At 35.9% G+C, this 9,968-nt stretch overlaps 1 long non-coding RNA gene across 1 annotated transcript; it reads right to left on the bottom strand.

Moving 5' to 3' along the window:
* Window positions 1–3,497: 3,497 nt before the first annotated feature.
* Window positions 3,498–7,423, bottom strand: LOC132626521 (uncharacterized). Its single transcript, XR_009577367.1, has 2 exons — window positions 6,853–7,423; window positions 3,498–3,782 (listed from the first exon to the last, which is right to left on the bottom strand). It is a non-coding gene; the product is annotated as an uncharacterized LOC132626521 (long non-coding RNA).
* Window positions 7,424–9,968: the final 2,545 nt, after the last annotated feature.

The following is a 9,968-nucleotide window of genomic DNA, read 5'->3' as shown; positions in this document are numbered from 1 at the left end:
ATCCCCATCATATGCTGGATCATAATCAGGCCCAGCGTCATACTCAGGTTCTTCCTTTGGGTCTGTCTCTATCTCCCAACCTGCCTCTGGATCATACTCGGGTCCCTCCTCTATGCCATGTACTGCAGGCCTGTATTCGGATTGCACCTTTGTTTCCTCTTCTGGATATCTTGCTGGAGTATACTCAGGTGATTTCTCCGGATCTATCTCCATTACCAGTTTATGCTCTGGTTCCCATTCTGGATTTTCTCTGGACCCTCTTCCACTGGTTCATCTGGCTCTGTGGGATCTTCTTCTGGATCCTCTTCCATCTTTTCTTCCGGCTCTACTGGATCTTCCTCTTCTACTAGCTGTATCAAATGGTTTACTGAACCTAGAACTACCTGCCTGTACATGTCATTGTTGACGTTCATGTGGGCCAGTATCTCAACTGTAAGCCAAGCGACTGCATCATAGTCTGTGACCCCATTGAATCCGTCTTCGGTCGGCAGAAGTGCCAGGCCTCCCACATTATACCAGGCATAGTACTCGGGTGTGCACCAACTCTCGTCATCCATACCAATTGTGATCATGTTCACCCATTCTATTTGCAGAATTCTCACTCGTGCTGCCGGAACACTCCTATCATAGCCATCCTCATGCAGCGCCATATAGGACCAAACGGGGACATCTTGTATAACTCCAAATTGCCTCAGGACTCTGAGAGGCGCATATGTCTGGATCCCGTCCAACCCAATCAACTCAATAAAGTACAGATTTGTAGTCCTTACCAAAGGTCTTCCTGACAGCCAAGGGTATTTCCACTGAATAGCATCTCCCGTGAGCTGAACCAGGAATGCGTGCCACTCCTCCTCTCCAATAAGTGCAAAGACAGTACCTCATTCTTTCTACGTGGCTCTGAATCCTGCTACGGGTATTTATGCAGTAATCCATGATCGGGAGGCGCCTATAGAAGCGTTTCGTGGCCCATAACTGCAGCAAGGGATTACACCCCTTGAAAAAGTTGTGCCCCCTTGAAGAAGCTGATAGAGATCGGAGAATCTCAGCAAGGATTATGGGGACCAATGTCAATTCATCCTGTCCCGAGAAGATGTTCATGATAAGTGGCAGAAGGTTAATATTGAATTGTTGGGCTCTCTTTGGGAAGACCAAGACTCCCAACAAGGCTATTGCGAAGGCTCATGGCCGCATTTGCTCCCACCTTCCGTGGTCACACGCAAACTCGTCCCGATATCGATCAAAGCTTTCTCGGTGCCCAAATCTCTGAAAAATAAAGTCAAACTTCACTCGATCATTTTCCACGTTCCTCAAGACCGGGTAGACATTAAATCCCAAAATGCACAAGAATCTTTCTCCTAATATGAAGGGTGGTAACACCGACATTCTTCCCTCAAATGGTAAGTCGGTGAACCCACAAACTTCCTCCAAAGTAGGGATTATCTCAAAATCTAAAAAATTGAAGGTTACTGTAGCGGGATCCCAAAATTCTATCAGCAGCTTGGTGAGAGTTTTGTCGGCTCGGATACTCATTAGTGACATCAATGACCGCAGATGTTGTCGGATTTTCCCTCCGTGTGTCACTTTTATGTTCCTCTACCAAGTTTGCAGGTCGTAAGGAGATAAGACTATCATTTGGATATTTGGTAGGTTTTGATTAATTTCCATCTGAAAAAGAAGGGTAAAGGTTATGATAATTATTTTTTGTTAAAAAAAAAAATCATCTTGTGTCTCTTAAGGATCATTTCATCCATTCACATAAAGGGTTATGTCATTCAGGTTCCGAACCTTTGACAAAGGGTGAATTCCTAAAATTTGCAGTGACAATACCTTGGATTGTCCCACCTAAGCTGTATGAAGCATGACTTATTTTCTAGAATAAGATTTTTTCCTAAGAATTTCCGGAATGGGACTGAATGTCTGCGAGAAGGTACGTAGCGAAACTACAGTACGAACTCTGAAACTAAAGAATCCAAAGAAGGGGTGAAGGCGTGTAAGACAACACCTCCCGTGAACCACAGTGTGTGTAAGTGTACGGCCAAAGACTCGATAGAAAGTGCAATAACATTATAAGGAAAGCAGTAACAAATAGTGTTTTCTCAAACAAATAAGGAGAGCAAGTTTGGCTTTGGCTTGCGCCCTTTCAAATGTAGAAATGTAACAATTCATAAATAGCAGGTGATAACAAATATAAATAAATAAACAAACATCCCTCAAGTATCTACTTCTTAAACTAAGTATACTAAAGTCAAAACCTAGAGTAGGTCCCTAGCAAAGTCGTCATGCTGTTATGCCATATTTTTAACGGATTAAAATTAGTTCACAACTTATGACTATGTTTCCTTTGATTTTGCAAATTTTCAGAGCCGCCACCTAATTTTAAGAAATATTAGGAAACCATTTGTAAAAATGTAAAAAACTCCATTTTTAGTCTTTGAAACCTATGAGATTCTAGGTAACGGTTTTATTTACCCCGAGGGGAAGGTGTTAAGCATCCCTCAAAGCCTATCCGAAAATAGTCTTTAAATTTAGCTTAATTAACACTAGAGGGGGATTATTTATCTATTTCTTATTTACTATTGCCTATATTAAAAAACTGCTAAAATATTAAAAAACTGCTAAAGGAACTAATAACCAAAGATGATTTGTACAAACAACATTTTTAAAGTCACAATCACGCAAATAAATATATGCGCGTGTACAAATGATTAGCGAGAATATAAATGCACGTATGTAAAGAATGATATATGTGTATGTTTAATAGTAAAGTAAGTAGTTTAGTATGCATGAGATGTAAACATATATACTCATATTCATGACGTATTTTTGCATAAAATAGTATAAAAATGGGCGGATTAGTATGTATATTTTTTGAGAAAATAACGTACATAGGGGATATTTATTTCCTATGTAAAGTGATATACAATGTTTCAAAAATAGTCATTTGTGATATGAGAGTAATATATATGTATAAACATGATGTAAAGATGATTAAAGAGTTAATAAAAATAAGATAGAGTAGATATATATGTATGGAAAAATAAAGTATGCATCTTGGAGCTCTTGTAAAATAACTGGGGTCACTGTACGGGGACCCTAAAAAAGGTATTGTATAAACTTGAAAAATTATACCCGCTAACATGTTGGTAACAAAAGAATGTAATTCTAAAAATGGTCAATTTGCAACCACTGCTTTTACCCATAAAAATCTACATTTTATCCCTTTGAAACTTGCGTTTTACACTTCCAAAAATTCACATCTTAGCACTATGCAAAAATCTATATTTGGAACTCTTATTTCTTCCGCAATCTTTTGAAAAGAAAAGGTTTGGTTACCATGTTTATATGGTTAAAAAAAAAAAAAAACGTATGTCTATACCTTTGTAAAAATAACTAGTTGCAACTTAGGAAGAGTTAGCTAAAAGGAACTGGAGGACGTTCGTAAGTGTTATCCCCGAATACACCTAAACCAGGTATTATACCAAAAAGGGGTGAGGGAGTAAGCAACTAAACCTGCTATTATACTTCACCATTTTTTTCGCAAGTTCGTACACACACAAGACAATATGTATAAACAAATACGCTACAAATACAATCCAAAAAATATTAGTCAATAATATAAACAATATGTATATCTATGTTAAGACAGAGACACGAAGTTTAAAGAGAGGAAGAAAGACGGGGACGCTTGCCACGAACGAAGGCTGTTAGACACGAGCACGTCAATGCAGCTAATATTTTTCTATTTCCGAGCAGACTTGGAGTTGTCATACAACCCCAGTGTGCTGCCACGTGCATGTGCAAAGAAAACAAAAGAAATAAAAGGATTAGAAGCAATCTTAATTGTAAGAAAATCAAATTTCAAGACATTACGCATTATAAACTTATAAGGAAAACTAGATACAAGAGATAAAAGAGAAGCTGGAAGACAAGTTTACATTATTTAAACAAAGGGAAGAAGCAGTAGTTAATTTTTTAAGTCAGATGATCTCCTAGCTATACCAACTTCACATATTTGTAGTCGAGAGAAATTAGGAACCTAATAAAATAACAATTTTTGACCATCCCAAACTATCAATCAGGCTAATGTACTGGTAGTTATGAGTAGCTAAAACCATTTAGATATGCCCGGAGTTTTAACAGATAATCCTAATGAATACCCCTAATCTAAAGAAAATGGACAACGCCACACATCATGTTAGTTCCTTCTTAGCAATATAAATAGATAATCAAATTCATACTCCTTGATCACATAGGTAGATATTTATCATGTTATACTTTATAAAAGATGCATATGATAGGAGTTAAACTAATTAGCACCAATTTTTCTAGTTGCCGACACACAAATGAATGATTAAGAAGGTAGCATATACATGCTTCAATAAATTAGTTCATCTCAACGGGGGATCTTGAGTTCACAAGTACACCTTTTAATTTCTAAGATCCTTAAACAAATTACCCGAACCATTGTGATACTAATCTAGGTAAACAAGAAGGTCCAGGTTTCATACTGCAAGCAGGGATGTTAACGAGCATAATATTTTATCATGCTAAGTGTTTCTAGTCAACCCAAGTTGAAAAGGGAAGCGCAACCTAACATGGATCTTATCAAACTAGACTGCTATTTCAGATTAGCATGCAGGTGACACACTCATTAGCATAATGAGTTTTTTTAAGTGCGAACAGAGTGTAAAATTAGTAATTTTAGCAACAACAGATGAAGATCTATTGACTTAGTGATCACAATCCCATGAGTTTTAAAAATAGCAGGTTCTTATTCAAAGAAGAACTCATGTTCACGGTTACCTAGGCTACTTCAAACTTTTTAAAATCATATTATGTTAAAACATGGTTTTTCCAGTTTCAATAGGCAAAGCAGCTTGACCACATACGCATGACTTTATTGTAATACACCAACAGCGAAACATATTCTTCATTCAAAGCCCATTTTCTCGCAAAAACCAATGGACACAACTATCCCAGACATGTAAACAAAAAAAAAAAGGACTACTGACTGATTTTCCTATTTTCAAGGATCTGATAGCCATGAGCTTCCAGAACATAAAAGCTCAAGTTTATAACATGCTTTAACGCAAATTTAAACCTTTTGCAACGTAAAACACAATTTGACATGTACTTTAACAAATTCATCCTGAAAGTAAACCCCTAGTAAAAGGAACTCTAAAAAAAAAAAGGAAGCATAGCAGAACTATTGCACACTTTATAACATATCTCAATGTTTTTTTTAAAAAAAATAAAATAAAATTAACAACTTTAGATCTAGGACCTCAAAAAAATAAAGATAAGCTAACAGTGTTCCCATAACTCAAAACACCATTTTTGCAAAGTACAGCCAAAGACATTGTTTTAATTGACAAGTAAAGTTTCATATCTTAACCTTCACGTAAAAAAAATTAGAATAAACAACTTTATCCAAATAGAAGTTTCAACAAAACAAGGGTGCTATTCAAATCCTAATAAGAGGGGTATATCATTCCTATAGCCATGGTTTCCAAATGCACCATTTTAATCTCAAACTATTTAAGGATTATTTATAGGTTATGTCATCTCTATATGGAAATGGTGAAACTTCTATATGCTAGTAGCACACAAATCTCTGCAGACAAGTATAAAGACATCCTTGATTCTGAACCACAACTAAACACGTTATCATGCCGGTAATTATGTTCTGAAGGTCTCAGAATTCTACGACAATGATTTTTATCATCCTTTAAATAATACAGAAAACAGATTTGCTTGTAGGGATCCAAAATTAGCGGAAGAAAACATCATGTTCAAGTTAAGATTATTTAAACTAAGATAATCACTTTTCTGTTCTAAAGTAAGATTAGTCTGACATCATGTTGGAATGGACAGAACATTAGTTCGGAATGAAAGTATAATCCTCCATGTATACATAAATCTTTAATTCAAATTCTAAAGTACACTATTAGGATCCTGTAATTCTAGCACATATATTGGATTGATACTTTTATTGAGAACACTAAGTAAGCAATATATATATATATATATATTCTTTAATCTAAACATGATGTATCCAAAGAACACATTAACTAATGTAGAGGACCATGCTCAAACAGTAAACCCAAACACCCACCGAATTTGATCATATATTCCCATTTTTAATCCTAACAGATCAGCAGTTTTTGCCAAAAAAAAAATTCATAGTTCATATCGGCTTCTAGTTCTGTCAAACAAAGATGAAATTGCAGATTATAATATACACTTCACCAGAAAATTAAACAAAATATGAGACCATCTCGAACAAATACATTTTTTACTCTATAAACTGAAACGTAATTAGAATCGAGGGTGACTACTCATATATTCTATAAGTAAGTCGGTAGCTCCTCTAGGTGCACTTAATTTTTATTAACCATTTCATAGCTTTAAGAGCCCGTTTGGATTGGCTTATAAGTTGGCTTATAAGCTGTTTTTAGCTTTTTTGAGTGTTTGACTGACCAGCTTAAAGTCATTTTGTGCTTAAAATAAGCTCAAAAAAATAATTGAGTCTATTTGACTTAACTTATCTAAAGCAGCTTATAAGCTGAAAACAACTTATAAGCCAAAAAAAATAAGTTGGACTACCCCAACTTATTTTTTTTGGCTTATAAGCTGTTTTCAGCTTAAAGGCATAAGCCCATCCAAACAGGCTCTAAAGCGAACATAGCGGTCATAACAGATTCCAACAGGCAGAAAAGAAAACAGACAACAAGACTTATTGAAAAGACCGCATTTCAGTCAGCTAAACCAAACAAACGATGGGAAATACTTGGACGACTATATTTCTACTTCTTACAAAATGAAAGATGAAGAGAGGGCGAGTGTGAATACCTTCTCCGTGACAGCGAACTGAGGCTTGATGTCGTCTCAAGTCTCGGAATCCACTTGAATAGCTCATTTAGCCGAGAAACCACCAAGAATTCAACAAAACAAACTTAGTTAAAAGAGAATTTTTGAGAGCCGCAACTTAGAGTAAAAAAATATTTTTTTGTGAAAAGCTTGATGAAAACAGATGAGATTTTTTTTGGGTTATTCAAGAGGAATTTCCAACACTTGAACCTATCTCAAATAGCTCACTAAGGACTCCTATTTATAGCTAACAACTGAGGGTTTCAACAGGTCCATAAAGAAGCTTCGAAATTCAAAAATAAGGAAAAGGGGGGAAATCTCTAGGAAAACATTTTCAACAAATGAGATGATGAAAATGGGGATGGGACTTACCCATGAAATCTGCTGAAATCACACATGGAGCCTGCAAGCTTCAGAGATGGAGTGTGAGGAAAGAGAATAGGTATGTGAGCGGATGTGAGAGGTGAACAGCAGGCGGTTTTGGTGGGATATGGCTAAGATTTTGTGCTAGGTTGAAGAAAGAGGAGAGGTCCTTTGGTTCTGGTTACGTTATTAGTTTCATTTGGTAGAAATGAAAAGATTAGGGATTTTAGGTGTTCTAGATGAGTTATTGGGCTGGGTCGGGTCGGTGGGATGTGGGCTGGGCGTTTGTTTGGTGAATTGGGCTGCTGAGAATTGCTTTCAAGAAATAGAGATTGGCCCAAGTTTAAAATTAGCTGAATTAGTTTCTAATCTTACTTTCTCTAATCCCTTTTTCACTTCAATCAATTAATTAAAATATGCTTCTTTATCCTAATTAATTCCCGTAAAATGCATACATATATAAATTACAATATAAGCAATCTAATTTACATATTTAGTTTCAAAGGAGAGTAAAATATTATTGCTACAACAAGTAGGATCAAGGGAAAAATACCAACACCAATATTTATATCGGAATATCAACACTATTCTCAAGTGATTTTAATTATAAAATATCATGTTTAGTAATTTTTTAAGGAATGATAAAAATAATCTTAATAATATCTCAAAAATTAGTCTGGTAATTAGCGAAAATATTCAAAACTTATTTTGGGGAATTTTCAAGACTAAGAAGTATAGTGAAATTAATTAAATGAAAATTAAGGGCAAAAATTGGGTGTCAATAGTGGTTAACATGCATGTTGTGTATTGGCATGCATGTTTCTGTTTATGACAGTTGGAATATTAGGGTATTATATGTGTCGAATGTTACTTGGGTAGTAATTAAAGTGATCCTTATAACATTGTGTGTGTGAGTACATTAGTTGTGTTCATACTCTGCTTTTTCAATCTAGAACTTGCCTAGTTTTTCATGCTTGAATACTGAGAATAGTTTGGTTGTGAAGTGATCGTAGGCTTACTTTGAAATTCAGTCACTATTGCCTTATAAGCCTTACCCTGTGAGGCAACTAATCCCTAGTTTCACCTATTGAGCCATTGACCTTTTTCTTGACTAGCCGTTAACAAACCCATATCCATTTTAAATGAATCCATTTTTGCACCCATTCCCTCCTTGATACTATTAGAGAGAAGAGGCAAAATGCCTAAGTTGGGGGTGACAAAAGTGTGAAGAAGAGGCTAAAAGCCTAAGTTGGGAATGGCATTAGTTATCCAGTCATGATTCGATGTGGGTGTTAGAAAAAAAAAAGCAATATAATAGTGTAAAAAAAAGAAGAAAATCAGAAAAAGTACAGCATAAAAAGAAAGTAGTTTCATTAATAAGCAACCCACATCGAGGTTGAACAAGTGAAAACCAAGGGAGAAAAACGAGAGGCGAATCAAGGTAAAAGAAAGGTGTAGTGTTCAAGGAGGGTGAGTCACTAATTCCTAAATGATTATCCAACCCGTCCCCAAGCCTACATTACAAGCCGAGAACAAGTCCTAGTGTGATCACGATTGAACCGTCCAAAGTTAAGGCATTGAAATTAAGGGCAAGCATATGGTATGTGCATTTGTAGTGTGTGAATGCCTTTGTGAGTGTGAGTGTTTCTTCTCTCTTTCATCTTTATCCCAAATTCTTTATACATATGTGTGTGGAACATTCTTTGGTCTGTGTGAGGGCATAAAGGTTGAGCAACATTGAATACTTACCTAAAAAGTAGCGTTTGTGCGTGCATTGGGAGTCCCAATAACCTGCTGTCATTTATTGACGCTTCATTGTTAGTTATGATGTGTTTTGGATCATACATTTGAGTTGAACTGTTTTAAATTGAGAGGGTCAGTCAAGGGAAATAATGCAAGCTGGTAGTTCTTAGTCAAAACCATTGTAGACATTGTTATTCTATTTGTATCTATGTTAGTTGAGTCGCTTGTGTTGTGTGAGTTGCTTGAGGACAAGCAAAGACTTTAAGTTGGGGGTGTTGATGTGTCGCAAAATTTCGACACATTTGATGCTTTTTGACAGCGAGTTTTACTTGTTTTTCAATCAAGTTTGGGTCTTTTGATGTGTTTGTGTTATGTTACAGTTATTTATCGTGTTTGTGTCAAAAGTCTTGAAAATGGCTTAAAGAGATGTTCAAGAAAGAGAAGTAACTGAAGCTGGGATTTTACGGAGCAAAAAGACGGACCGTATAATATTTACGGGCCGTCAATTCAATCGTAGATCAGTGACAGAGAAGTCTCACACCTGAAAAGGAATTCACGGCAGAAAGTACGGACTGTTATTTACGGTCCGTAAATCCCACTGTAGATTAGTTACAACAAGTCTCAACTGAAAGAAGAATTTATGGACCCTAAAACATTTACGGTCCGTGAAAAGGGAGCATAGATCTGGACAGCAGAAGGAGATTTTACGGACATGAACTAAGGTTTTACGGACCATATAATATTTACGGTCCATAAGTTGATCCGACGGGGGGTAATTTTGCCAACATGTTTTCAAGACTTAGACTCTTATAAATACTTGATATAAGTTTCTTGTAGACCACAATTTACTAGATTTCAGTTTTATTTCCTTAGTATTGAATACTCATAGTTCTTTGAAGTCTTTTTGGGATTACAAATAGTTGCAATTATTTTCTCTTCAATTCCAGTCAATCATTCGTAAGCCTTATCATCTCAATTGTTTATTATTGTTG

Source organism: Lycium barbarum, chromosome 2, assembly GCF_019175385.1.
Source record: "Lycium barbarum isolate Lr01 chromosome 2, ASM1917538v2, whole genome shotgun sequence".
NCBI classification, from domain to species: domain Eukaryota; kingdom Viridiplantae; phylum Streptophyta; class Magnoliopsida; order Solanales; family Solanaceae; genus Lycium; species Lycium barbarum.
Note: the sequence above shows the minus strand (reverse complement) of the source record. Positions and strands in the feature narration are given on the sequence as shown.